This window comes from Nothoprocta perdicaria, unplaced genomic scaffold, assembly GCF_003342845.1.
Source record: "Nothoprocta perdicaria isolate Ctin4 unplaced genomic scaffold, notPer1 scaffold_8, whole genome shotgun sequence".
In the NCBI taxonomy this organism is placed as follows: Eukaryota; Metazoa; Chordata; class Aves; order Tinamiformes; family Tinamidae; genus Nothoprocta; species Nothoprocta perdicaria.
Window position 1 is genome coordinate 4,934,644 of NW_020456087.1, and position 18,556 is coordinate 4,953,199.

At 36.3% G+C, this 18,556-nt stretch overlaps 2 long non-coding RNA genes across 2 annotated transcripts; both read right to left on the minus strand.

Annotated features, from left to right (window-relative positions):
- Positions 1-8,247: 8,247 nt before the first annotated feature.
- On the minus strand, positions 8,248-10,891 carry LOC112958065. The gene is made up of 2 exons (XR_003251335.1): positions 10,738-10,891; positions 8,248-8,381 (listed from the first exon to the last, which is right to left on the minus strand). It is a non-coding gene; the product is annotated as an uncharacterized LOC112958065 (long non-coding RNA).
- An 841-nt stretch (positions 10,892-11,732) lies between these two features.
- On the minus strand, positions 11,733-14,865 carry LOC112958071. The gene is made up of 3 exons (XR_003251337.1): positions 14,721-14,865; positions 12,550-12,820; positions 11,733-11,799 (listed from the first exon to the last, which is right to left on the minus strand). It is a non-coding gene; the product is annotated as an uncharacterized LOC112958071 (long non-coding RNA).
- Positions 14,866-18,556: the final 3,691 nt, after the last annotated feature.

The following is an 18,556-nucleotide window of genomic DNA, read 5'->3' on the forward strand; positions in this document are numbered from 1 at the left end:
AGGATGGATGTGCTCAGCGTCCCAGCAAGTGGCTTGAGATGAAGTGATATTGGCAGGATTCAGACTGAAATTATTACAAAACATGAATGCCACATGTGCAACTGCTGCCTGGCTGTTTCTGTGCTTCTCTCATTTTGTTAAAAAGTGCTATCTTAAAAAAAAATAGTAATAACCTTGATCTTGTGCCATTGCTATCTGAAAATTGCAGGGTCTTACAGATCCCAGAACGAAGGATCAAGGGGGAAAATGATTGTTCTGCCAAACATGAAGCTCTTACAATGCTAGTATTATACAGGGTTTCCACAGAAAAAGCCTTCCATTTAGTTTAGCTTATAAACTAGCCTTACTTAGAAGTTTGGTGATAGGCTTTCTTCTTTCCAAATTGATTGGAAAAAAACTTTATTAATCATGATTATCCATTCTGATAGTAATAATAGATTGGCATATTCTCAGTTTTAGTCATTTTTGTTGTGTTGGTCTACATACAAAGATGTATGGGGTTTCCTGTGGGGTAGATATTTGCATGAGATTTTGTGACAGGAAACTGAAACAAAGCACTGTCTGAAATCACTTGCAGGCAACTCCCTCGGTCCTGSCCGTGCTTCTCAGTGCTGCTTGTGCTATTCCTGTTACTTGATCCTGGACTTAGACAGTGAGTTGTGCTGAGTAGTGAATTTGTGGTTCAAACACGCAGGCGTTAGCACCTTCCAGAGAGTTTGAATCGATCGTTATCTCTTGTTCCTCTTTTGTTTAGATAYCTCATGGTATGAAATTAGAAGAGAGACATTGCTGTAGCCCAGTTGCGTTCCTTGATCCCAGCTGCTGATACTCTTAAGGAGAAAAACAAGAACAATTATTTTTAGGTAATGTTATTCATTTTGAAAATATTGTCCTCTGCATCTTTGCAAAATCTCATTTACCACCAAATACTCAGGTGTGACACTAATAAGCTTGCTGTTCTAGGGCCAGCCTTGGTTTTGTCCTAGAAAATATATACTCCAAAAAGTCATGCATTGGGAGTTTGGCCTCTCAGTCCAATTCCTTTAACATCTCACCCCTTCTAATGTAGCAATGTCTTTCAATAAATTACGATAAACAAAGCCACTAAAACCTTCTCGTTACTGAATTTGATTTCCATTTCCTTGCCATTTTGTGTTCTTGTTCTTGTTCTTGTTCTTCTTCTTCTTCTTCTTCTTCTTAATAATAATAATAATAATAATAAGGAAATAATAATAATAATAATAATAATAATAATAATAATAATAATAATAATAATAATAATAATAATAATAATAATAATAATAATATTTCCTCTGGAGTCTGCTTCTCTCCTCACACATTGTTTTGGATTTGTGCCTTCCCCTAGGCACTAGGCGATGTCATTTTGGGGCCCAGATTCCCCTTAATGCTTTCTTTGCTTTCATGAGGCTCAGGCTGTCCCAGCTTCAGCGTGGTGCCGGGTGGGCCCTGTCCTCACTCGCTATCTCACAGGGGTTCGGGGTCTAAAGGATCTGGCCTTCTATAATTCTGTTCCTTCAAACATTGGCTTAACCAATGCAACAGTCTGGCAGCTTGATTCCGAGTCATCATAGGTTGTAGTCTGTTAACTTTCAAATCCTACAGAATATTTCAGTGAATGCAAAATGCTTGGTTCTGTATCCTGTTGTTTTTGGGAGGTGGGAGGGGATATAAGGACACTATTACTCTGAGATTTCCACTTGACATTTAGGCTACCATTTTTCACTTTAATTTTTGTGAAGGAGCAAAAATAACATTTCAATAATGTTAAAATTCAGTCCTTAGAATTATGAGTGTGATCATGATGATGATATGTGAGTAGGCAGTTTAATAAATAAACTAATGGATTTTTTATGTAATTTATGTAATTGATTTTTTATGTAATTTATGTAAAGAACTAAGAATCACATGCTTTCATCTCAGAAACACATATGTCCTTTACAAGCGTATATTGAAACAGCAATAAGAACATTGTTGGAGGTTTATGGCTTTGTTCACAGGTGAGACGTGCTCTGAGTTTATCTTGTTTGCATGCTTCTAGAAACTATGTTTAGACAAAAACATTTGTTCCTAGTTTTCTGTGAGCATTTATTCGATGGMAAGAGCCTTCTTTTCCTTTTTAGTCTTCTAATACGTTTATTTTGAATGGCTTTTTGATTATTTTTCTGCTGAAAAAAAACATCTAGAGTATATTAAACTTTGCAACTGGTTTGCACTCTGTTGACAGTAAGTAACCTCTAACTTTTTCTTTGAGTTACTTTGATCTGATTCTAAGTTTTGACCATAGAAGTTAGAGTTTCACCTGACTCAATTGCCCCTGCTGTGAAGGGATATTTTACGTTCTAGTGTCACAGGATGTCTGAGAGTAGTACCCAGTAATTTCATTATAGGCCCTCCTGAATTTTCTGTTTGTGTCTCTGCTTCATTTCCCTTTCGTTTTATTTCTACTGCTATGCAGAAATGACTCAGAGTCTGTCACCAACACTTTTAAAATTGAAACCAAAGATACTTACCTCATGGGCAATACTGACACAGTGAGATTTTAAATTCTCGGATATTCTGTATAAGGGCATTGTGGAGAGGAGCCTTAGACCATCAAGTGCTAAGGCAGATATTTGAAATGTATTTTAGTACTGTTTTCCATATAAATCATGTATACAATGTATATCATTACCAGAACACAGTGGGGTTCCAGAAATACCAGTTTGGTGTTTCTCCTACAGCACTGCAACATTGCAGGTACTTCCAGGGCTGGCAAAGAGAAATTACCACACCTGCGTATAGTGCCTTAATTCATTTTCAGTGCAGTTTTGAGGCAGGAGGCCTTCCACTGAGCAAATACAAAGAAGACAAATACTGACTTTCATTTCTATACTATTTTTCTAAGTGTTTATACTGAATAATTTTCAAATTTTTGGCAGCTTGTGATAAGAATCTTTCATTGTGATAGTACATCTATTAGGTATTATACAGGTGGTAAGTTGTTATRGCTCATTTTACAGAAGGTGTAGTGAGAGGGCAAAAGGCCAATATATGATTTTCATGTAATAAATTAACTGTAAAATAGAGTATAAAACATGTAAGGCAAAATTTGAATGGATAAAATCTGTGCTTTTCGAAGTGTCTATATTCTCATTTCAGATTCTCTAGATGGTTATTTTACCAAAGAACAGCTATTCTTGATATGACATGGCTTAAAAGCCACAGCATTCGTAGTTCATTTTTAATCATCACTTCTATTTTGTGTTTCCAAAGATTATTTTATTAGTATCTTCTATGCGTTAGGATAGATTACAGGTTCTAAAATGATAACTTGTAAAAAATGCAATTTTTGGTCCCAGAGAGCTAAGCAGTCCCAGAACCATTTTTTTTTTTTTTTATCTTTTCTTCTTACTGAGCCGAAGAGCTGAATGTAGTTCAATATTTCTACATATTACTCTTCATGCAAACAGCTGCCAAGCTGCCATGAAAAGCTGCTACCAGAATCACGGGAACTTGGATGGACACTTGCCAGAGGAGGGATGTCCATTCTTGGATATATTAAACAACTCCACTGGATGTGTTATTTAGAAGCTGGGTTGGCTTCAAGGCTGACTCTGCTTTGAGCGGGGATAGGACCAGGTGACCTCCAGAAGTGCCTTCCAACCTGAATTATTCTCTGGTCCTGAGCATGCATGATTATTATGACATTTTCTGTCACATCTTATGAGAAAATAGCCTCAATAGAAGCTCTGTATTAGGTCAAGAGCTTATACAGAATTTATTCTTGTTGTTCTGTGCTCAGATTTTAGGTGATACTTAATATCTGTATAACATAAAATATTCAATAGTAAATTTAATCCTCCTAGTTCACAATTGATGCGTCAGATCAGCTGTTTTGCATGGATTTGTCAGTGTAATTTTTCTTGTCTTCTGACTGAGTAGAACATTGTGTAATTTTGTAATGCTGCAAGGGTAAGGTCAAATATTTTGTTGATTTCTGTCTTGTGTACTTGACTGTAGAGTGAGTTAATGATAAAGTTCCTTTGGGATACAAGCTTTCTCAAGAGATTTTTGTCCACTGAATCTTGAATACCGACATATTCACAGAAAATTCACCCAACAGGAATGCATATGTAGCTAAATCAAATGTATGTTTATATGTGGGTAAACATTCACAGGAACAGAGGCTTGATGTTGCTGTCCGTGCTTGTTTCATTTGTGTAAACCAGGAGTGACCTCATACTCCCAGCAACCAGTCACTTCTAGCTCCTCTCAGTATAGAGGAGTTATAAACTATACTATATAAACTATAAACTATATAAACTATATAAACTATAAACTATATAAACTGCTAGGAGTTCTAGCAGTTTACTGGAGTGTAGAAGTAAAAGCAGTTCTGTTACACTGGACCATTTATTTACTTTTATTAGTACTTCCCATATAAGACTCATGCATTGCTAAATTCTGTATTAAGGTAACTGRGAGCTTGATTTAAAAAAAAATACATCCTCTACATAGGATTTTTTTGCTTTTCTGCTTTAAAAAGTGCTTATGGCTTTGTTTTAACATTCAAATTCAAGAGTATCTTACTGAGAAGACTGTCACCCTCTCAAACTGCAGGTTTGATTTCTGTTTTTTGAAGAATATGGTTTTCATTTTCTGAAAACCTCCAATACAAATGCATATTTTCAAATAGCTCTGAGCTTGTTTGTATAAAGTACACGGTGCCCACCTAGTATTCTCTAACTCAATTAAAAATCTAGATATATTCTGCAGTGGAGTTCACTACAATTCTGTCAAAATTCATATCCAAATTTGAGCTCATGGGCATAAAATTTTTTTTTTCTTTTTTTAATGAGCACAGTGAAAGCTGATGTATAGATTACTGGTGATTTTTCTTGACAGCCAAAGAAAAGATTGGTCTGCTTCTGCTCACTGACAGTATAGTTTGTTTAATTTGAGCGCTCTCCAGTGTGTGTTACTGAAAGAGTTTTTGGCCTCAGATGCTTTGGTGTGCCTCTGTTTTCTAAATATCAACTTCCAGAAAGCTGAAATTTTAGTATTTGTTTTCTTTTGGAAACCAAAGTGCTACATTATAAACCATGGTATCTATCAGAAGCTGTTAGTTCCAGTTATGTATAATAATTCACAGATAAATAGCTAATATTGCATTCCTGAATATACTCTTTCTTGGAGACTTACAGATTTGAGTATGAAACCAGGCATGAAACAGAATCAGGAACTGGTTGTGGCTTTGAAAAAGAGTTTCACTATGGAAAAATTTTTGGAAGTAAAGATCATACGGTTAATCATCTCCAGATAAATGTTATTATGGATGTTACAACTGCRCTGATGACTAGAACCAAATACGAAACAGGCCATTTCCAGGCCTGCAACTCAGCCCAGCAGGAACTTTTCTAGAAAGTGATACTGCTTTTACGGACTAGCAGAAATGCAGTGAAAACTTTTCCTGAAGTTAGGAAGCATGGATATTGCATTTTTGTGGCTGTTCTCCCATGAAGATGTATCTGTAAAACGGACAGTGTTTCAAGGATAATTTGCCTTGCTCTGTGAAAATAGTAAGAAAAGTACTTCCCTTATCATGTCACTACAACTGATAAAGCTTGTAATATTAAAATTGAAATTCCTATTTCATTTTTGTTTGGAAAATTTTAGAAATGCCATCACATTTCATAGTAGGAAATATATAGAAATAAAACAGGATATATATAATACATGGAACAAAAATACCTGATTCCCAGTAGGGACAGGTAAAACACAAACATGTCTGTGAAGAGGGACGAGGTGAAAGGACTCAGAGTGCAGAAGGAGCTGGGGTTTGGGTTGAGCTTTGTTAGTTCTTCTGTTGGTCCTTTTATTAAATCTGCATATAGCAAATACAATAAAAGGGCTTGATTTCCAAAGGTAATTAGAATTTTCTGAAAATGTGGCATATTGTGAGCAACCAAAATCTGAATTCGAAAGACTCATTAAATATGTGTATTGGGGCTTTWTAGAGCCTAAAACTGAAGTTAAGGCAGCATATTCATTTTAAGAGGATTGTATTTGTGGTCTCAGAAGCTAATCACCATTCCCTCTTGATTGCTGATTTACTTGTTACTACTCATATTGGCTGTGGTAAATCACTGATATGAGGAAGACTGGACCTGAACTCCTGAACTCTCAGGAGTTGCCATTGACAAATATCTCCGTAAATCTCCCTTGGAAGTCGTGTGGCCCTATTCCAGTTTTGGCATCAGAGGTTGGAAAGGGCTGCTACCCTGTGTCTAATGCCTACAGAAAACGTGCAGTCAAGAGAACTGAGGAAGAAATACACAAAGTTTAACATTTCAAAAATTCCTGTGTCTCTCCACAATCTTTATTACAGAAGGTCCTTTAAGATTTTTGATGGAAACAAATCTAAAATATGTTATTACAGAAATGTCAAGTCTTCAACTCATTTTTTTACAGGTTTCCCCTGAAGCTGAAATACCTTAAGTATAGTTATTTACAATATTCAAAAGCAAGTGAATTCAGATATAAGCGAAGTCTCCCATAAAGGAAAAGCTTCAATCTAAAACATTAGAGCTATTTTGTAGCATCTATCTTTACTATTTAGTAGCACACTAGATAAAGTTAACTTCAGTCAAAATGCTCRTCTATTAAAATCAATTTAAAAATACATGACCTAAATAAATCTGAGTGGTCGTGAATTCAGAATAATGAACTTCATAACCATGTATATCATGGTAGCTTTGTAGGCACCACATTTCCACATATCCAAATAAAATTATTAGCGTGATTGAAGATATTTTAATTTGATTTCTACAAAGGCATGTGTTTCTTCTTTCTTCTGAGAATTCTTCTTTACTCAAGAAGCTAAACCTGTTTTTTTGTGTAAGTTCTAAGAAAGACAGGTCAAGCCTTTTAAAAATATGTCGTTAGAATTCTTTTGTAGCCAGTAATCAGTGGTTATARGAAATACATTACTCTGTCCTCTGCAGCAATGTGAATCATTCTGATAATGACTGCTAAATCCACAAAGCCTAGTGACTATTTTGGCTTATGGCCTACAGTTTTACATACACTTTATTAAATCTGCATGAAGAAATATCATATGGTGAGGCTTAGAATTATTGGTGTTAAGTATTTTTCCATACTCGTATTTCAGTAATCCTTTTTAAATATTGAAGTAAGTGTGATTCGCTCCAGCTGAGGCTCTATCCCCAAGCTGTTTTCAGTATGGTTACTTCCCATACGGCTTCCCTGGAACTGCACAAAGGAATCTAATAGCAATTGTCTCTTTGATATTACTGATAATCAGGCAGAAAGCTTTGAATTATTTCCATTAGAGGAGAGAAAATATTTGATGAAGTCTGTTTGTTATTTTTAATAACTTACAAAACGTAATTTCTGTGAACACAGAAGGAATCAAGTCACTGGAGTCTGTTTCTCTGCTCACATTTCTCAGTCTTTTTCCAGTCTTTTTGCTSTACTCAGAGAAGCTTCCACTCTTGCCTCTGGGCCATGTTACTTTCATAAATCTTCAGCATTTTAACTGTTTTTCTTCAATTATAGTTGTCTGTTCTTAGGTTATTTGTGCACAGATACACCTTCTTATACTTACTAGTATCAACACAATTCCTTTCTCAAGACTGATGTTTCTAAATACTCATCTTTTGGTGAGGTATCAGGCTTTTTCTTATTCCTTGTTACTAAAAGAAATAGTTAACAGCTTGCTCTGTGTGCCCTGAATGAAGAGTGACTGTCAGGCTTATCATGCCATGAATCATGTTTCCAAAGGTCTTAAAGGAGTGCATGGCTTAAATCATTTTGCCCCCTTTAAGGATAATTACGTGAAGAACTTTAAGCCTTAATCAAGGCCTAAGCCACCTTTTGGATGGACCTTATTCTTATTCCTCCAGACAATTCATGTTTTGTCCCAYACACTGACAGCAAAGTTATAGCAAAGAAGGGCTCACCTGGTGCTCTTTTAGGAAAGACCGCCGAGAGAGGGCATAACAAAATGCCTTTTGTCTACAGAGACTGTAACTCAGAATATAAAATTTCCGAAGTATATTACTGATGCTTTAATGAAAACTCTGAATGATTCCAAGAACTAGAGATCTCTAGCCTTGGACAATTAATAGTTTTCTAACAAGGAAAAGTGATTCATCTTCCCTGAAATATTCATAAAAAATCTCTACTTTGTCAGCATCTCTTGTCCAGAGCAGCCAAGTTCACAACTGTTAACAAGATCCCCCTAATTGAGTTGATAGCAAAGGGCAGAACAATTTCTTCTCCATTCATTGCCGGTGTCCTAACTAAATTCCAGACATAATCCACTGAAGACTGGCGATTTGCAATAAGGARTTTTCTACCTGAGAATACAAATCAGAGAGAAAGAAAACAAAGATCATAAACAGAAATTAAGGTGAAGGGAATTGTATAATTTGGAAGTCACCATGCTTTATCGGTCATTTTGAAAACAGTATCACATACCGTGCAAGTAACAACCTTCTCTATCCAGCCACAGAAACAGACAGGCATGTAACACACTGACCAATTTATTATAACAGGTCTCTCTATATTAGACTGATTGCAGAAATCCTGCTTTACAAGAGAATGTTGCAGATGACATTAAAATGTAGATGTTGGATACGTCTGCATTTTTCCAAGGCTTTATTCATGCTGAACGTTATCCATCCATCCATCTACCCRTACAGGGGATCCCACGGGCAGCCTGTGAGCAGTTGAGCAGCCTGTCAGGATTTTGCAGATAACACACAGCTAGACCGTGGCAGCTAATTTTGCCCAGTTCTGCGTGTGTCCTTTCAGGCTGCCAAAGGCATGTGTAAGCTGGCTTGCAGTGCCATTATTCAACCTCTTCCTGACTAGGGAGAAGCCATCTTTTATTATGTTATATACGGATTTATTCCTCAATAGAGTTGTTTTTACATTGTTCATTACAGTAATATTTGGTTGGTAAYTGAAGTAGTTTAAACTCCCCCTTGTTCTCGTACTATATGAGAGCACCCTGTGTGCGAGAGCATTTCTGTCATGAACTTCTTGTGCAGTACAGGAAAAAAAAATGTGCTGAATAGTATCGATTAGATTAGATTAGATTAGTATCTATTAGGACCGAGATCTGTACTGAGCTATTGTCCTCTCAGTAAATATAGGAGCTTTCTTCCTTCCGTACACATTGCAGCTTTCCTGTGTCAGTTTGTGGTCCACAAAATTCATGTAACCTGGGATATGTGGGTTCTACASATCTAGTGAAAATTCAGCTGCTACTGTGTTGTTTATTTAATATATTATATATTTTCTTCTGCTTACTTATAGATAAACTTCTTCCTCTGGCATCTTGTTGCCAGTTATGAATGATATTTAGAAAGCTCTTATAATCCTAAAATATCTTACGATTTTACAAGAATATCTATTTTGGATGAAGGCCAACCGCAATTCTGCCTGTCATACTTCTTTTGTATTTTGAGCTCTTCTTCATRATGTTCATAAGTCCTAAATTATCATCTAGTTTACTCAGCACTTCCTAAAACTGCTGTATTTCCCACTAGCAGCTGTGCACAGTAGGTATAACAGAGTAGGTGAACTCATCCCTATTATGTTTTAAATGAATGCTACTTTTCCCAACTTCCCAAAATGATAGATTCCTTAGTTTCTGAAATAACAGTTGCAGGAGTCTCCCGATCAGATGGTATTCTTTGTTTTTACCTCTGTCCATTTTGAATTATGCTCTAGAGAAATGGATCTGCATTCTGATCTTGTTTGTGCGAGTTCATACGCAGAAGCCCTTTCCAAAGAGGACATTGTGCACACTTTCAAATGTGTGACGTGTGTGAGAAGGCACAGAAGCCAAGCAACAATGAGGTAAAATGAAGAGAATAGAGTTCTTAGCATTGCAAGTACCATCTGTTCTGTAGAAATGCATCCTCTGTGTTGGCATTGCCACAGTGGTATGACATGTGTTATTACTTTTAATCGTACTTTGTGCTGAAGGAAAGTCTGGTTACATGACAGATTCAGAGGTTGCAGACTCCCTCGGAGTAAATGCCTGGAAATTCAAGACTGCTTAGAGTGTTCAATATTTTTGTTTCTGAAATATAATGACCTACATAAAATTATGCGACTGGGGACCAAGCTAGTAGGTCACATATTGCTGAATTAGTACACGAGATGAAGAAGGGAGCCAGTATTCACACAAAAAAAAGGGGGATATTTTCATAATATTCAAAAAAGCATGCTAAACAAATTGTCATCATTTTTATAGGATAGAAACTGTGGGGAGCTATTACAGGGTAATATTGCACACATATAAGGAAGGATATTTTTCCTTCAATTCCTTTCAAAGTCAGACTGTTTTTTTTGCTAGATTTACCAATAATAGCAATACTTTGTTTATCAGTGACACTTAGGAAAACAAGGAAACAGATCAAAGAGCTGCAAAAAMCAGGCCTTGCTGGGTTACCTGATGTGAAGTTCTGGCATATGTGAGAAGGAGGAACTTAGAGACCTAAGCAACGTTCTTCATGCTTGATAATAACRTTGTTTGTTTGTACAGTCCACCAGGACAGGTGTCTAATTATTGTCCCGCTCCTAATCACTGTCAGCTAATGCAAGACGTTGCTAATGTTGTCCTTATGCATTGAATAGACATAATCCATAAATAATTTACAGTGCTACTCAAGGATTAGTAACTTTAAATATTAGACTCACACACTCCAACTCTGTTTGTAACACACAGCCAAGTGATGTCATTGTTCTCTCTTGATTAGATCCCAGTTTTATGTCATCAACCAGCATAGACATGTGAGGATATGTAACTTCTCTATGTGTTGTCAGGAGGCTGTTACTAATATCTGGAGTCCAAGGTTTTCTGAAACAAACAGGAGAAACAGCCTTTTGGTCTTGTGTTAAATTCAGACAGCATGGCACCTAACTCATGTTACAGAGTTATGAGGGCCAAAACCACAGAAGTTTGGCAATTCAGTTAGAAACTCAAGTAGTTTTTTTGGATGAAAATTGAGATATCAGAGAACTGTTTTATCTGATAAAACGTGTAAATCAGGACTGTTTTGAATGCCCCAAAATATCTTTTTAATGGCTATTTTTCCGCATATTTTTTCGTAAAAATCTGTGGAATATTTCCATTTAAATGTTTATTTTGTTAACATTTTAATCTGACCTTTCCAGTGTCAAAAATCTTCTCATCTTTGCAGTAGACATCTGTGCCATGACTGCTACTTCTCTAAAATTCTACAGAATTCCAGACCATATAATGTTAATGAAAACATACAGTTTTAGCTTTATAATACTGGTTGTAAATGGTTAATTAAATAAAATCAGATTCTGGCAGTTTTTAAAATCATTATTATTGTTACTAGAATAAGCCAATAAAACTGTGTTGATAATACATGCCCTCATGAGTCACCAGGGAAAGGGCACTGTTGATTAAAATTTTCATTTAAAATATTGTCATGCGCTTTATTATACTCTTAAAAATGGATTTGTAATATATTTTTAGCTCAGGGCTGAGGAGGATGGAGGTTACAAATGTTATAGTTGGTATCGGCATGTACGAGTAACTTGTACCGCTAAGAGGGTAGGTCAGATGCACAGACCAAAACATGCTCATCACAGACACTGAATGGAGCTGCAGTACAGCACATGTCAAGAGCTAGGGCTCCCATTAMACACTTACTTGTAAAAAATGCAGCRTTTTACTTTTCCTTTTAATTGTCTCCTTCATTCCATTTGAAATTCCTGAAATTTCTAGCCCTGAAAAAAATAATGATTTAATTCATACCACGTTGCCGATAATCACATCATTCTAGTCCTTGGGAGACACAGAAGGGAAGCRTTAAAGTCTACTCACTATTAAACATCAAGTATATTAATCTCTTATGATTCTCAAGGAATAACCACAAACACAGCAATATTAAATAATATCTAATTATAAAAAGTAAACAAATATAGCTTATTTCTGTATTTCTAGACTATTTTCAGCAGACAAATGGAGTTGTTTGAGTTTTATACAAATATCAGAAAATGACAACAGAGAAAATATGGCACTCAAGTAAAATGTGGGTCTAATTCTCCAGTAGTAGCTCTAATTCTGGACAAAACAGACATGAAAATTCAACTTTTGATAAGAAGCCTTTCCAAAYATGGAGATATTCACCTGGTTCAGGATTCTCTCAATTTTATATCATGTCTTTCAAATAAGTCTGTATGGGGCTTGTAGCTGTAGCTGAAATTTGCTGGAAAGTAAGTTAGATATTGCTCACTATGGACATTTGTGAATGCATCTGAACATCTTTGCTTTTCTGGCCTTCAGGAGGTTTTTAAATAAGTTGGCTTTTACCGCTTGGTAAAATACCACTGGGTTAGAGACCTACYTTATAGGGAAACAGGTCAGGGAGAGAGTTCTAGGCTTCCTTCTTGCTTATGTACGATTTAAGTATTACATAACACCAAAATGTAAAGTTTGTTCTTTTTCTGGCAAAAAAAATATAATTTTCTTGTTACCTGTGGAGTTCTATTACCAGCTTATGCTCTACTAACAATCTAGTGATTGAGAAAAGCGTGCAGTTCATGAAAATGTGTTGAAAATAAAAGGACAGGGCTTCCAAGGTTTTGAGTGCTCCTGAGACCRCTCTGCTGCTGATCTTGGTATCGAAAGTTCCAGATCCTGACACTGGCAAATAGATCCTTCTTCATGTTGGTCCTTAATATTATGGCAGGAGGGACACAGCGAGTTAAACAATCCATATTTCTACATCTTCAGTGGCTCCAGTCACTGAATAAAAGGGAAAAAGAGTGCAAATATTAGAYGCCCAGCTTGACCTCCAGCCTCTCTGAAGTCAGGTCACTATGTTACGCACTAGCTGCAGCTTTGGTATGCCCCTCATAGGCTTCCCCAAAATGCACGGGCTACAATTATTCAGTGCAGAGACTGCACATCTCCCTGGGCTGTCTGTTTCCTCCAGCAGTGCTTGAAAATGTGCTATTATTGAAAGAGTTAAAAAAAATCCCCTTGGAAAAGCTAATTATTGCATGCACATACTTCTTTGTCTGATCAAGGAGGGGACAATTTAATAGGCTCTGTAATACAACCAAGAACAAAATTGCTTTAAAGGAAGTCTCTTGTTGAGTGACAACTCTGTTGCCTGAGCCAATTAGGTCCCAATAAAGAGTGTTGAATTGGCTCCTGCTTTCTCATTAATTATGTTCTGTCACAGACATGGGGCTTGATTTAGCAATTTTGTATTACATTAAGATACTGAAAGGAATGGAACAAATGGCTCACTCTGATAATAGGCATTCTATACACGGTGTGACATTTACTATCCAGCTGTCCATAAGGCAGCCTAGCACTTCAGTTCAGGGGTTTATTTGTCATTGCTTCAAAGGGACACTCAGCTTTTCACAAAAAAGAAACAGAGAGGCTAATAGATAGGACAAAATGTACTGCTGATATGCTTTATTAGAGATAGGATGCTAGGGTTTTGCTAACAAGCTCATCCGTTGGGACTAAGCCGAGTTTGCTGTCAATCATCCTACACACAAAAGCACACTAGTTAACAAGGAGAAATGAATTACAGACACTTATTCCTGCCTGTGGGATCACAAATACACCAATCTGTGAAAGAGGCACAAACTCAGAAGACAAACTACATATTTGTCAATAACCTCCTAGAAAGAACCCTAGTAATTCTTTGAAGACCTTTGATTTAGCTTCCCTCTAAAATACATGTATAGGAAATGTTTTAGTTACCATGACATTTTTCCTTTGTTACTCGTACAGTTTTTCTTCACATTAAAAACACAAAACTGAGGAGGTCTGCAAATGTTGTAGTAGGTATATACACTGCTTTTTATACCAAGCCACAGGGGGCAGCTGCTGTTGTAATATTCATTAAGAGCAACAGAAAATTAAATCTTACAAACTTAGGGTTCAGGCCATCATGCATCAATGTGGAGAGCATAATCTAAATCCCAATTTATAGCTTAAAAAAAATTAAAGTAGTGAGATTTTTATTTTCAGGCTGCATTCATTTTTCCACTCTCCATTATATGTTTACTTGAGGAGATCTTATCTATTGCTTGCATTGCACTTCCAGATTTGGATGCAAAGTCTGTATGTGTATTTACTTATGTAGGGAAGCAAGTATTATGAATATATACATAGTTGTTTGTGAATCTTGGCATAATTATTCGATATTGCTTTCATCTTCTTGTCAAAGCATTGGTGTTTGTAATATAACATGTCCAGTGTCACTAAAAACGCTGCAAAGCTCTCACAAAAAGTCTTCCTTTGAAAAAGAAGAGTTCTTAGTATAGTGGGAATTTATTTTGCAAAATTTTAATTGCATTTGAAGTGATTTCTGTGAACAACTCGGGATTTGGAACAGCAAAGAGGAACAAAAATTGAGTATTTGCAGAGATAATTAAGGTTATTTTCTAGACAGAAATGTGCAGTTAATAGAGGCTTTAATAGTGTTTATATTCTCTCTGCCATCAAAATCTTATCTAAACTTAAGTGACAATTTCCATCATTTTCCATGTTTGGGGGATTTTCTGCATTAATTTTTGTAGCTTCACATGTACAGAATAGCATTTCTGAGCCTCTATTATCGTTCAGTGAGATTTCCTGTCTTGAAATACCTTATTTTTACACTATAATTAAAATTCCTTACCTTTTCGGATGATCACCCCGTGYAATTAGAAGAGGTGTGGTAGGGATGTTCATTTTAGAATATTGGATACAGTCCCAAACACTACAGATTTGTGATCAGAGGCTTGAGCTAACAACATTTCCTCAAAAATGTCAGGTTTGCTCCTTCTTCACTGAAAAAAAAAAAAAAAAAAAAAGTTCTTTTAAGTTTCCTTCTTCTTTCTCTGCAGTTGCTCATGTTGCCAGCTGGGAGTGTGAAGGAGTTACTCCCTTAGAAGTTGCCAGAAATGAATATTCTTGAATAATCAGGAAAGAGTAAAAGAGTTTGCAGACTCCCAATAGCCCCCTCCCCTTTGCTTATGCCTGGGTTAGCATAAAGGAGCTGCTTCCCCGGCAGTGCGGGCAGGGCCATACAGAGAGATTTCCCCATCTGAAAAGCTGCCTAACACACTTGAGACCCCTCACGTAAGTAAATTGGAAGAACAGTTTTCAGTTCTTAACAGAGTCCTCCAAAATAATCTGAAATTTTCACATGGCAATCACCTACTGCAGTGCATAAACAAAGCCTTAAAAACAAAGCCATAGCCAGCTAGTGGCCCATGCTACTTACGACCCATGAAAGCCAGACTGAACCTAGTTATTATTTCATAGATTGTTGCCTTTGCATCATACTTTCCCAATCCTAAATTAAGTATTCTGCTATTTCTATAATGAAACTGTTATGAACACAGAAAAGGAAATCAAACATATTAGAAAATATACTGAAGACTCAGTGTTTTCAGCCTTGCAGTCCCTGTCTCCTGTCACGCAGGTGGTAAGGATCACCGGTTCCATTATCTTGTCAGASTCTGTGCTTGCCTTAATTTCAAAACTGCTGCAGCTCTTCCAAGTTTAGTCAGCATTCCTATTAATTCCTTTTAATGCTATAATTCTTACTAGTTACCATTTATAAACAAAACTGTAGACATGTATATCTTTGAAAAGCAACAGTCAGTCATTTGAGATTCAATAACTTCAAAAACAGCTATATTTGAAAATCCTTAACCATATTAACCATATATAGCCAGAAAGTCCTGTGGAAAATAACTTGACTTCCACTTGAGGTCTTATTGAATTAATTTTTAAACATTAACATTAACAAGACCAAGAATTCTTACCTTGGTCTCTCAGTTTTTGAAAAGTTGCCCCTGGGCAGACACGGCTGCACTTTGTACAGAGACCCTAGCTCTGTAGTCCAGGGAACACAGCATGGGAAGGGTGAGAGGAGTCACATAGAAACCTGCCTCGCTATGAGACAGGCAYACAGCCCCAGGGCTAATGGCAGTCTGGCTTGGGCCACAAATTAGAGAGGCTTGAGGCTGCTTTTCCTGACCTCAGGAGGTAACGAAGCCCCRCGAGGCAGTTGCAGTAGGAGCAGTTCCAGCCATGCCCAAGCGTAATTGTGGCACAAAGTCCCTCTCCCAAGATTTGGCTGCAGACAGGAGTGACATAAAGCCAATTATTAGAAATTGTCCCTGCCTGAGATTTTCCCACAACGCAGTACTAAGGGATATACTTAGCTGGAAGAGGGCAAGTGGGCCATCCTATTTGATGACAAAATCACTACTTAGAGCTCCTCCTTTGAAGGCAGTCTCCTTGATGTCTCCATGGAGAATGTAGAGAGCAATTCTTTCCAAAGATAATGCGGAGAGAGACTCTAAACTTAGGCACTGTCAAGAATTCTTGCAAAGGCCAAGCACTCGCCATTGACTATACTGGGAAATTCATGCAGACGGGCTTCCCAAATTAGATGACTCCAGGTACCTAAGTTTGACACTGAGAATAGTACATAAATCACATAAGAGTCTCATTTACAGGTAATACCTTTTCTTTTAGTAGAATGCCTTTTAGTTTAATAAATTGTAACATTCTTGAAAGAATGTTTATATGAACATGCTTTCAAGCAGAAAGCTTTCAAGTGTGAAAACCAAAGCAGCAAATTTCTAAGGTGAACACAGGTTAAAAGTAATTGTTCCCAGTATCACTAAATACTTCTATTTTTGTGCCGTGAAAGAGAAAATATATTTGTCATCAAATATATCAGTTTTCAAGCTCCTGCCTGGACGAGATTCCATAGGGTCCCTCAAAGGCCAGAACTGAGGTGCTATAAAAGTCATATAACTTTTGTAAGTCATGTTCTCCCATTTCTACCTGGATATTTTTCTCCTTTATTTATCATTGTGGAACATAGTGCTGTTCTACTTTCACTTACCATCCAGGTGAATTTTAGGCACTGTTGGAATGTGTCAAATATTAAAAATGAAAGATATGCCTCAACTGCAGCTACCAGTTTCGATTTCAAGGCTATGTTGTAGGTTGTTGTGGCCGTGTTATAGAATCTCAATGGTAATACTAATGCGTAAGAAATAATAACTAATTGCAGTTTTTGTTTATGAATTGATGCAGTGAAACACGTTAGATGGTATATCTTCTCTAAAACTGAATTATGCTAATTAGCTAATAATACAGCTCCCAAATGATTTTTAAATAGCTGTATTTAGATTCTGACTCATACAAGTAGCAAGCTGTTACTTCCTTTGCATGAGTTACAGTGAGTGATTCAAAAAGATGTGCATGACTCAAAAAGAAAAGTTCAAGTTTTATATAATCATAAAACACTGCTTAGGCAGTCCAGCTGAAATAGTAAATGGAAAGCACTTAAATTCTTGCAGGACTAGATATTTATATTCTTTAAGTATATAAAAATAGGTCCTGCAGCTTTAATTTGACACATATTTAGTAAAAATGCACACTATTTTATACATACAATTGTTTCATAGCTAATGTAAGCTATAAAAAGAAAAAACAAGAAAAATAAACATTTGTATCTGAACCTGGAAACAGAAAAAAACCTGCTTGGGGTTTTCTGGCTTGCTTTCCACCATGAATCAGCCACAAGTTACCCTAGAACTATCTGAATGTGCTCAAATAGCTGACGCAAGACAACAAAAAGCCTCATGGCATAAAGAKGGAAGCAAAACAACTTAAAAAGAAAATGTGACGTGCCATAAAGCTTTAACACATAACTGCCTAGTGTCCATTTTTTTTCTTTTTTGGCCAGTTCAAACAGTTCCTCAGAAAAAGCCCAGTTGTTTAAATTACTCTGAGGAAACCTCAAAAGAAAATCACTTTAAAATGYATATTAAGTTTTAATCAAGAACATTCCTGTAACTGTAAAATAAATAATTTTGAAAAAAAAACCTGCCTAGAACTACCATTCCATAAGAGAATTTTCTTTTTCTAAATATTGCCTAAGAATATGAGACATAGCAGGTGTATAGATCTGTGTTATCTGATCTCTAGAACTTCAAAGAACTAGACATAATGCCAACGTCTCATCCATTATACATTGATGGTTTAACTAATCATTAGTCTTTAATCATTAACTAATCATTAGTACTGATTTCCCTTTTAGTGTGACAGTGTGCATATAAACATTTATCTCAGAATCAACCTAGACAAAAATGGGAATATTTTAACCTGTAGTAAACATCAAATTATGTCCTCATTTTACAAATTTTTTACTAAAGAATAAATAAGTATATGGAATAAAAGTGCTTGCATATTTAAGATGAGTAAGGTTCATTTTGATTTTCTTCAGTCATCTAGTCTTCTCTCAAGAGCCTAAGGGGAATTTGTATCTGTTATAGCATTTGAATACCAAGGCAGCAACCACCATTACAAGAAGCGTTATTTCTTCTTCTGAGTAGCCTTACATTTTTAGATATTTTGGAGAAATMTGTGATTAAGTATCTAATTTATCAGCCTTAAGATGATTTTGTGGGCATAGATACAGCAATTTAATTATGCTTCCCTTAT